This window comes from Brassica napus (genome assembly GCF_020379485.1).
Source record: "Brassica napus cultivar Da-Ae chromosome A7 unlocalized genomic scaffold, Da-Ae chrA07_Random_6, whole genome shotgun sequence".
Classification (NCBI taxonomy): domain Eukaryota; kingdom Viridiplantae; phylum Streptophyta; class Magnoliopsida; order Brassicales; family Brassicaceae; genus Brassica; species Brassica napus.
The window spans coordinates 34,863-46,902 of NW_026014080.1; the positions used below are offsets into that span (position 1 = coordinate 34,863).

At 36.8% G+C, this 12,040-nt stretch overlaps 2 pseudogenes; one reads left to right on the top strand and one right to left on the bottom strand.

Annotated features, from left to right (window-relative positions):
* Positions 1-1,198: 1,198 nt before the first annotated feature.
* LOC106349408 lies at positions 1,199-4,796 on the bottom strand (annotated as a pseudogene).
* A 352-nt stretch (positions 4,797-5,148) lies between these two features.
* Positions 5,149-11,953, top strand: LOC106350929 (annotated as a pseudogene).
* Positions 11,954-12,040: the final 87 nt, after the last annotated feature.

Consider the following 12,040-nt stretch of genomic DNA (forward strand, 5'->3'; position numbering starts at 1 on the left):
GTAAAATATATTCCAACCACATTCCATTTTTAACTCCAAAAGGAATAATGGCTATGGTTCCTCCATTGAAACCTTTTTATTTAGAGAATGATCTTTTAAATCTTGAATATTTTATTTTATACTTAAATATTTAAAAATAGTACAATAACATAAAAATATGATTTCCATAAGAGATTAATTAATAATTTTACATAAAGATGCATAAACTAATAAAATATCAAAACTAAACATTAAAAAAAAATCATAAAATAAATAATTTAATAATCCAGTAAATTATTTTTGGAACCGCTAAGATCAGTGAAGTATCGCCAAAACGATGAAAATGACTGGTTTTAAAATTTTCTTCTTCAATTTAGGTAAATCAAAGATAAAGAAACTCATTATTCATTACGAAATGCATCAATTTACCATTTGTGAAAAATATTCCAATGCTCATTATTGAACCAAAATATGATATCTTATATATGTATTATTGTAGTTTTTAATAATAAATGTTTAATTTAAATGATTTTTTTTTATGGAAGTTATGTAAATCAGATTAACCGGATTAAACTATGACTCAAATAATTCACCGATTCGTTATTCAGTCTCTGGTTTCCAAAAAAGTTTTTCTATTTTCTTGATTTTTTAATCACTTAGAAACTTATCTAGAACCTGCCCTAGGTTGGTTTTAATGTCATATTTCAAATACCTTTTGAAAATAGTTTTGACGCTCCAACCACCAATATCATTTTCTATGGTTTATCTCATCCATCGGTTTCATCTTTTTCTGACAGTGAGTGCATTAATTTTTGAAAGATTCAAAAATTAATTTATTAACAAATTACCACTGTAATCACCATAAGATTTTTTCATATCATTTTGATTTCATTCTCAGGATACTGAAAATAACTTTAGATAAATCACCGATCGATAAATTTCTCCATATCTCAAGCACACTTATATATTTCGTAAAATTCCTTATATCTCGGATTCCTCTATGTTTTTAGAATTTTCTTTCTCTCCTGTTAGTTTGATTTAGGTTCTTCTCCTGTCTCTGGGTGGTAACTTGTACGACACTGGCTTATGGTTTCGTAAAGGTATCATACCTTTGCCGACTTTGTGTAAGAATATGTTTAATTCAAGTTTTAATCTAATAGATGACAGAAAAAAAGACAAGACTCCAAAAAGTAGATGCACTCTAGATATGTATGTAACCAAATTAATTATTTTCAGAGACATGCACCACTATATACAGATTTAGTGTCTTCGTTGCACGCCAAACTTTCCCGAACGCACTTGACTCTAAACTCATTTAAGTTTAGTTCTGACCAAATTTAAATGCTTCAGCCAACATTGTTAATAGCCTCTCACACCCGTTCATTTGTGAACATTGAGGGAAAACGATTGTAACGACCCAGTTTTTACTAAACCAGTATTAGAATTGGGTTGATTATTTAATTGGACTAAACCAAAATAATTATAAAACCAAAGCTATATATAAACCATATGCATCTCTTAAGGGAAGTAGAAGATGAATAAAAATCAGTTTAAAAAAAAACTTTACCTCAATGGGACTGGATTAACAAGCAAGGACATGACACGCTCAACAGTTTTTGCTTTGTCAGGACATCCATGACCATCACCGTATTGATACATGCACTGCGACATGCGTGCCAGGTTCACTGCGGCTTCCACAAAACCTCGAGACAGTAACGAATAAGTGCGTGCCATTTTTGTTTCGTAGTTTATTTCATCCCACGTGTCACAAATCATCTGCTGCACGTGTGCATGTGCCTCTTCCTCCGACGCTCCCGTCTCGTGCGTGTAACATTGGGCCGATTTGAGAACATCTCCTCTCGCCAATTCATCCTTACATAACAATCAAACACACTCATTCGCTAGCAGACACGGATATAAACCATAGCGTAAAGTGTGCCCGCCTAGAGAGACCACATACATTATATCTATATTTTTACATTTTTTTAATATAAGGGTTCTAGTTTGTAAGTTAGAGAATAAACTTAACCAGCCGCCTAAGCTTAAACAAAAGTAATTGTTCTTTTGTTTTTGTTGAGCAAAATGTAATTTTAAGACTGTGGTTTGAATATATCTTCTCTGATCAGCTCAAAATTGAAAGCGTTTGAAGACTGTGGTTTGTAAATAGCAAAATGTAATTTTAAACACAGGACTAGGTGTTAGAAGATATATTCTTTACCCGCGAAGTTCCAAGGTCATTAGCCAGACGAAGGATGGTGGCCGAGCATCGGACAATTTCTTGACGGTGTTGAGATAAAGTCTCCAAGATTTGAACCGAAATTTTGTCCGAGAAAATGCAGTAAAAGTGAATCAATATCGTTGGGGCAGAAATTGAAATCCAAGCATTTTGCATGTATTCTTCCACGCCTGGTTTGTATCCTTTTTTGTACCACTTTGCTTCAACTAGGTATGTATTACATAGATCTGCCCACTAATTTTCACAAAAAGAAATTAAAAAGAAACTCTAATAATATATTTCAGTTATAATTTTTTATAATTTAAACTTAACATAGATCTGCACATTACGTTTTACAAAAATTATAAGAGAAAACTATGATAATTTTTCAGCAATTAAACTTACCGATTTTCTTAGAAAAGGGATGACGTCAATATTTTTATATTTGAAAATGTCACATCCAATACTGTTGATTTCATTGAACAGAATAAGAAAACACAACCTCATGTATTCGGGGAGCTCATCAAGACGATTTACATCCCAACTGCACAATATATACGATTGTTTTCTAAACAACACTTTTGAAAAAAAGATCAAAGAAAATAAACGCACAATCCTTATAATTTATCAGCAATATCTCGTTACTTTAAATAAAAATCGGAGTTTAAATAATGGTATTCATGAAAATCTCTTTGTGAGCATGTTTCAGTTCGATAAATAGTTCTTTTTCCAAACAAAAACCGCAGTAATATTTAAATATCCTTAATTTTCAATGCTCCATTTTTTTTTTGCAATGTACCAACAAAACTAAGACGAAATTTGAGTAGTAGAGTCCTTACTTATGAACCATGGCAGTGAAAAGTTCAAGCTCCTCATGGAGTGCCATATATATCGTAAATGTCGTCAATGGTTGTAACAAGTGCATTGACTATACTCATGATCCGTCGTATATTTCCAAATTGAGGTTCATATATTAATCCAACGGTCCAAAAATAATTCTCGACTATTCTGTCTCTTACAAAAGGAAGTTGGTTAACCAAACACGTTTCCTTCCACCAGCTTCATGTCATTTAAAGAGAGAGGATTAGAAATAATATATACAATAAATATTATGCGAGATTTTGTAAAATATATTGCTTTTATTAGTCTATTTAAATACCTCGATACGTATTTGAGATCTTCTTGATGAGCAATTTGTACGATATTGAAATCGAGTTTGGCAAATTCGATCAAGACAAGATTCGTGTCATGTTTATTGTCGTACGAATCTAAGTACCACCTCGTTTCTAGCCTTCTCATTCTCCAATGGTACGGCATTTCTAGCGCATGAATCGCCTTCTCACGTACCTCAAGGTTACAAGTTTCACCATCAACAAATTTTCTTATTTGTTTTTTTGCAAATGGTCTGATGACTTCACGCAATTTAATATCCGATTTCGTGGAGAGATATGACGCTTCATACAGTGATATGATACTATTTATATCGTCACTCTTGAACGTTTCACTTTCTATTTTGTCGATTATCACATCAAATATATCTGAAAATTAGCGGTGTAAAAACGGTCGTTTTAGCTAATAGGATATAATATATATATATATGGTACTAACCTTCTGATACATGAAACCCATGTTGTCTAAGAAGTCGAAATTCTAGGGACGTTGCATGCAAATCTTCTTCTTTGTCACATTTCCAGACGCCTCTTCCATTTTTATGATGAAAATCCATTAAAATGTTATTTATCTCTACCTCAAAATGATATGAAATGCCAAGTTTTTGCAAATCGTCTATGAGCTCTAATTGCTCGCGACGACTCTTTGTCTCAGCACCAAGCATCTTCCTCACTTTTTCCTTCAACAAATCTCTAGCTATTACTTTCTCTTCTTTCTGTATGCATCGTAATTAATTAAATCTTAAAGACTAGTATTAAAAGACATGTAAAAAAAGAAAAACAGAAGCTATCAGTGATGCATGTTTAATACGATATCCTCGTAGACGTAACTACCGCATATTTATTATTGATAGAGAGGAGATAGCTATGGTCCCAAGGAGAAGGCTGATAGTTGCCGGAGCGTCGACGGAGGACATCAACAGAAACATTATCCGGCGTCATTTTGGTCATGGATCTGCATATGAAACTTGGAAAACGAAAGTTATTATGAGTAATAGCATTTTGGTAGATAAGAGCTGATGTCATATATAAACTAGCCATGTATTTAGACTTAAGAGTATTATTTCGTGGGTGAGACGAGACAGACGACACACATTCGTTTATATAGAAACAAGAGTGAATTATAAGCAAAAGTTTTCAAATTTGGGATCATTGGATAAACCGCAGAGCATAACCGGTTCTGAGATTTTGAAAATTTTAAATGTTAGATTTTTTTATTACAAATTTAAGAATCTATATTTATGTAAATTATTTTTATAATTTTGAAAGTTATAAACCAATGTTTCACTTACATGTATGTCCAGGACCGGTCATGTGTAGAGTCCACACTAAATTTCCGAATTCATGAATCGGGTATTAAATCATAAACTTATGAATTTTTTGCCACTAAGTGATGCAAAATGTTTAGTAATATGAAATACTAAAACCAAGATGATTGCAAACATTAAAAAAAAAAACTAAAAACTAGCTTTAGAGAGAAAAAAATATGTTTTTCTTTTGATTATTCTGTTCTTTCCTCTTTAAAGGGATAAAAACAAACATGAGATCTAACCAAACCTAATTGTCACCCGCATATTAATTATATTGTATCATTTTGGGCAATGTTAGTCAACAAAGCAATGACCCCTTTAGGTAGAGTCACTCGCATGTATAGACGTGAAAGTTGAAATCAAATAAGATATATTTTTCTCCGAAACCTAAATACGTATACCTCATGATCCTCGTGGTGTCGGTTCCGTGTCAATATGACAATATGACATAATTTGGTTCCTTAGGAAATAAAACATGGCCCGCTCAGGTAGAGTCAGTGGTATGGGAAATAATATTCATATCATTTTGGGTAATCTACAATCGAAGCTTAGGTAAGTATTATCCGATTGCTTTTCACCGAAATCAATATTCTTACTGAATAGTCATCGCCATGCGCCACACACAATCGTGATTATGATTGTGCTATGTGTTTCAGTCAACGGTACATGCTATTTAGCGGGAGAGAAACATGCGACGAAAAGGTGAATCAACTCAACCTGCATCAATCCTTGCACACAACATCGACAAACAAATCAGAAACATGATCCCGTGTATAAGAGGGTTAGGGGGAGCTGAAGTGGTTCGCCACTAGATAATCTACAGTGACAAATATCAAATGTTCTCTGTTGTTAAGTCTACTATTTTTCAAAAATTACAACAGTTTAAAAGTAGAATTGCATTCATTGTAAAAAAAAATTGACATGAATAAATTTAACATTTTCAAATAAATATATAACTAAATGATCATTGGGTTTTCAGTGATTTTCTTACAAATATTCTTTTAAAATATGTCTACAATGGTTTTATTAGAAAATAAAAGATCTGAAGATTATAGAAAATATTATAATGAGGTTTTTTTTGGGTCCGCTTAAAACGATCGAGTTGTACGCATTTAGTAAAATGTTTTTGGCGGTTTGAAAAGATAATGGGAAGAGAAAGAACTTACCATAACCTCCAATATACCTTCTCCACTAAACTCCACTCCTTACTGTGATTTAGCTTTGGTCAGGAACTCATCAATACCAGGAAACAAGAAGACCGAGTCCTTGCATAAGAAAAGTTACTACAGGGATTCAACCACATGTTACACTCTACCACTACGATCATCCTCGGTATCTCGAGAATGAATATGGAGGATGGCTCAACCGAAAAACCATGTAGGCTTTAACAAAATTTTTTTTTTTTTATACATATTTCTAAAGGAGATCAAAGCAAATAGTCGGAATGTTCTGTGATATTACGTAAAAGAAAGTACACAAACTATTAAAGAAGCTTGATAACAACGAAACAGAGAGTACCGACAATTTAGGAACATAATGGAAAGAGTAGGCCACTACGCAACTACTCAACTACATAACAGAAACAAACTTCTAAAAGATAGCTAGACTTATTCAACATCAGACTTAGTAGCTTATCCAACAAATTCCTCCCCTTAAACTGAATGCTCTAGAGCATCAGTTTAAACTTCCACACGCCACACCTTGCATCCCAAGCAATCTTCTGAGCTTCTCAAACTGATCCAGCTTGATCGGTTTCGTCATGATATCAGCCACCTGATCGTTTGTACCGCAGAACACTAGCTTCATGATCCCTTCACTTGCCAAATTACGCAGATAATGATACCTGACGTTGATGTGTTTAGTTGTCCGATGCAGAACAGGGTTCTTTGATAACTTGATCGCAGAACTGTTGTCACACATAACATCCATACACTCTTCATCTATCGCTCCCAGCTCCTGCAGTATTCCCTTCAACCAGACAGAGTGACACGCAGCTGATGTTGCTGCAACATATTCTGCCTCAGTAGAAGATAGTGTAACAATGTCTTGCTTCCTTGAACTCCAACAAATGGCTGCTCCGTTCACCAGAAACACGTACCCGGATGTGCTTTTCCTATCATCCACATCTCGAGCATAGTCACTGTCCGTAAAACCCAACACAGACAAACCTGATGACCTTTTGTAGAAGATTCCTAGATCCACCGTTCCTCTTATGTATCGCAGAACCCGCTTGGCAATCAACATGTGTTCCTCCTTAGGATCAGACATGAAACGCGATATCAGACAAACTACAAACATGAGATCAGGTCTCGTAACCGTGAGATACATCAGACAGCCCACGAGTTGTTTGTAGAGAGTTGCATCAGCCATTCTGCTCCCTTCCTTTGATATTACAGCTCCTGGAACAATTGGATTCTTAACCGAGTTGCAGCTCCACATATTGAACCTCTCCAAAACTTCTTTAGCATACTTCTTTTGACAAATGTGAATGCCCTCATCGCTTTGATTAACTTCCACACCAAGAAAGAACTTCATCTTGCCCATATCTGTCATTTCAAACTTTTGTTGCATCGACCTTTTGAACTGAGCACACAAGAGTTCATCATTCCCAGTGAAAATCAGATCATCTACATAAATGCTTACCACCAAGATCTTGAGAGCCGATTTCTTTAGGAAGAGGGTATGATCATAGTCACTTCTTTGAAAACCTTCTTTCTTAAAGTAGCTCTCAATTCTACTGAACCAGGCCCTTGGTGCCTGCTTTAAACCATAGAGAGCCCTCTTGAGACGATACACCTTGTCCTCCTCCCCTGCTCTGATAAAACCTTCAGGCTGATTTACATAGACCTCCTCCTTCAGTTCCCCGTAGAGGAAAGTGCTCTTAACATCTAGCTGGTAAACACACCACCCTCGTTGAGCTGCAACAGCAAGAAGACTCCTGATAGTATCCCATCGAGCAACAGGTGCAAAGACCTCCGTGTAGTCTACTCCTGGCGTTTGTGAATAACCTTTCACTACCAGACGAGCCTTGTACTTCTCCACCTTCCCTTCTTCATTTAACTTCGTTTTGTATACCCATTTTACTCCAATGGCCTTTGCTTCGTGTGGTAGATCTACAAGTTCCCAAGTGTGATTCTTCTCGATTGATTGAATCTCTGACTTCATGGCTTCTTTCCATCTTTCTTCTCTCACAGCATCATGATAGTACATTGGATCATCGCTGCAAGCGTAGAGAGCAAGATGCATTCCAGTTTCTTCTTCACTCATTTCTTCTCTGCTTATGAAATCTTGCATCCATCCAGGCTGCTTCCTCACTCTCCTGGACTGTTCTCCTTGTTCATATCTCTGAGTCACTGCAGTTGGAGCCTCTGTATTCTCTGGTTCAGCCTCTGTTTCAGCTTCATCATCGGTTTGAGCTACATCATCACCAGTTTCAGCTACGTTTTCTTCTTCACCAAATTCTTCTTCATCTCTTTCTTCTCCTTCAAGAGCATCATCGTTATCTCCCCAAATGAGATCATTCTTCTCTGGTGTGCTTAACTTTCAATCCCACTTAGCATCTTCTTCAAATATTACATCTCTACTTACAATGACTTTGTTGGTGATGGGATCATATAGCCGGTATGCTTTTGACTCATCACTCACGCCAAGTAGAATGCATTTGTGGCTACGATCATCAAGCTTGATTCTCTTTTGCTCAGGAATATGAACATGCGCAACTGATCCAAAGACTCTGAAATAATCCACCTTTGGTTTGATTCCTGTCCATCTCTCTTCAGGAACCTTGTCACTTACAGCTTTCGTGAGGCTTCTGTTCAGAACATGCGCTGTCCATCTGGCTGCATCTGGCCACAGTGATCTCGGCATTTCTTTCTCATGAAGCAGACAGCGAACCATGTTCATGATTGTTCGATTTCTTCTCTCTGCTACTCCATTTTGTTGGGGAGTGTAGGCTGCTGTCAGTTGCCTCTTTATGTCGTTGTCCCTGCAGAAAGCATTGAATTTTTCTGAGGTGAATTCTCCTCTCCTATCAGTTCGCAGTCCTCGAATTACTGTCTTGGCTTCCTTCTCAACAGAGACCTTGAAAAGCTTGAAGGTCTCAAACGCTTCTGCTTTCTCTGTAAGAAAGTACAACCAAGTTTTCCTACTGAAGTCATCCACAAATACCAACAAGTATATTTTACCACTTTGAGAGATCGGAGAGATCGGCCCACAAAGATCAGAATGAATCAACTCCAGCTTCTTGGTTGCTCTCCATTTGCTTTTCTTTGGAAACTTGCCTCTCTTTTGTTTTCCCACATTGCAAACCGTGCATACTTTTGTTTCATCCTTAAGACTTGGTATTCCTTTTACCATTTGCTTCTTCTGCATCACCTGAAGAGATTTGTTGTTCAGGTGTCCAAATCTTCTGTGCCACAGCATTTCCAAGTCTTCCTCATCCATCTTGAAGCACTTCTCGGCTTTCAGCTTCTTCTTCTTTGCGTGAATGACAAACATGCGGTTTGTTGTCATTTGAGTCTCGACAATCAGTCCTCTCTGAAAGTGATAGATTTTACAGATGCCATTCTTGATTGTTATCGTCAACTGTTTCTCTTGTAACTGACCCAGACTCAGAAGATTATTGGTTAGATTAGGAACATAGTACACATCAGTCACCACTTGTACTATCCCTTCTACCTCAAACCTCACTTTTCCCTTTCCTTGTACAGCCATCCTTGAGCTGTTCCCCAAGCGTACATAGTGTTTAAAGCTCTGATCAAGCTCCACAAACCAATCCTTCTCTCCTGTCATATGGTTTGAGCATCCAGAATCAAGAAACCACTTCCCTCTCTCTTCTTCAGTACTCAGATCAGCATATGCCATCAACAGTAGCTCTTCTTCTTCGTCAACCTCAGCATAGTTGACACCTTTCTCATGGCTAGTGCATTCAAATTGATAATGCCCTAGCTTTCCACATCTGAAACAATTTATGGTTGCCCTATTCACATAGGATCTGCCTCTGCCTCGTCCTCTGTAATTATTTCTTCCTCTCTGAGAATTCCATCTTCCTTTTCCCCTAGTGTTCCTTGGCTCATACTCCACTTGTAGAACTTGTTTCTCACTTTTATTTTCAGTCACCTTGCTCTCATGTATTTGCAGGGAAGCCTGCAACTCGTCCACCGTGAGGCAATCAATATCCTTTGATTCTTCAATGGAGCAGACTACAAAGTTGAAGTTCTCAGTAAGACTCCTAAGAATCTTCTCAATGATCTTGACATCTTCCATGATTTCACCACAAATCCTCATATCGTTTGCTGTCTCCATGACTCTAGCAAAGTAATCGGCCACTCCTTCTCCAGTTTTCATCTCTAAGGTCTCAAAGGTTCTCCTAAGCCTTTGGAGTTGAGCACGTTTCACTCTACCACTTCCTTGATGCTTGATCTTCATAGACTCCCACAACTGTTTCACAGTCTCCTTGTTGGTAATGGTTTTCAAGGTTGTTTTGTCAATTGACTGAAACAAGTAGTTCTTGGCCTTGAGATCTTTGAGCTTCGCTTCTTCAAGCGCCCTTTGCTGTGCCGGACTTGGCGCCTCATGTATCCTCAGATCTTAAAAGCCGGGATCGATGGTGCTCCAGTACTCCTTTGATCGAAGGAGGTTCTCCATGATCAAGCTCCAATGATCATAATCGCCATCAAACTTTGGAACCGCTGGTGTAGTGAAATGTCCAGCATCTGCCATTGTTTCTCCAGTGTTTTTCCTCTCAAACACTCAATGAATGGATTTCGCTCTGATACCAAATAAAGGAGATCAAAGCAAATAGTCTGAATGTTCTGTGATATTACGTAAAAGAAAGTACACAAGCTATTAAAGAAGCTTGATAACAACGAAACAGAGAGTACCGACAATTTAGGAACATAATGGAAAGAGTAGACTACTACGCAACTAAACTACATAACAGAAACAAACTCCTAAAAGATAGCTAGACTTATTCAACATTAGACTTAGTAGCTTATCCAACAATTTCTACAAAAAAATATTTGATGTTATTTGCTATCATTGCAGCGAAGACTTTACTGCTTACGCAGATGTTTGCTTCAGAGAGTTTGGGAACCATGTCAAATTTTGGACCACGATCAACGAGGCTAATATATACACTATCGGAGGCTACAGTGATGGTTTGTTACTGCCTGGTCATTGCTCCTCACGAAGTAAATGCTCGTCAGGGAACTCTTCGACTGGACCATATATCGTAGGCCATAACTTGCTTCTTGCGCACGCCTCTGCTTCAAGACTATATAAGCAAAAGTACAAGGTATATTAATTCATTATATATCTTTTGGATAACCCTCTCGCGACCGTGTGAGTATTTCTCAGGATATACAGGGAGGTTCCGTACGTAGGCTTTAGCGTATTTACGATAGGGTTTACTCCTTCTACAAGCTCCACGAATGATGAGATCGCAGTTCAAATAGCTAAAGCTTTCATATTCGGATGGTGAGTCAGGCACCAAAGGTTCCAAAAGCTTTTCTTTTGAAATCGAAAACAAATAGCCCCAAGGTTCTATTTAAGCTAAAAAGATGATAAAGCATGCTCCCTCCATTTCGTTAAGATTAGATGTTTTAGAATTTAATTGTTTCACAAAAATGATTATTTTTTATTAGTTGAAAATATAAACTGAAAACTTCAAAAAAAATTATTGTGTTTATTAAACTACTATTGATATAAAATTAATGAAACTGGTCATTACAAAAAAAGACATTTATAGTAAATGTTTAATACATGTTGTTAATATATGTAAAAGCACCTGAAACTACATTTAAAAAAAAAACAGTAATAGGTACATTCTTTTCTTTAAATTCCAGGATGCTTGGGCCTCTTACATATGAAGACTATCCCGATGAAATGAAAAGATCGTTGGATCAAGACTACCAGTTTTCACAGAAGAGGAATCAGCATTAGTTAAAGGCTCTTCTGACTTCGTAGGAGTCATTCACTATCTTGCAGCTTCTGAGACTTCGTCACACACGTCAAATCCCAAAGTCCGCTGTTTTACCTCGATTTATTTTATTTTTGCTAAATCTTCTCTTCTTTGTTTACTGCTCGGGAGGACAGTCATTGGGAGCTATACATCTTTCCACGTTACTAAGTTTTAAATACTCAAGTGTTCTCAATCCATCTTATTAGCTGTTTCTTGTTTTGTTTGGACAAGTATGCTATTGTTCCATGGGCTATGGAAGCTGTCCTGGAGTGTATAAAGGAGAGCTATGGCAATCCTCCTGTCTACATTCTCGAGAATGGTCTCTCTCTCTCTCTCTCTCTCTCTCTCTCTCTGAATTTATCTGACCTATCTAATGTTTTGGTCGTCGTTTTCTCACTTCCTTTGA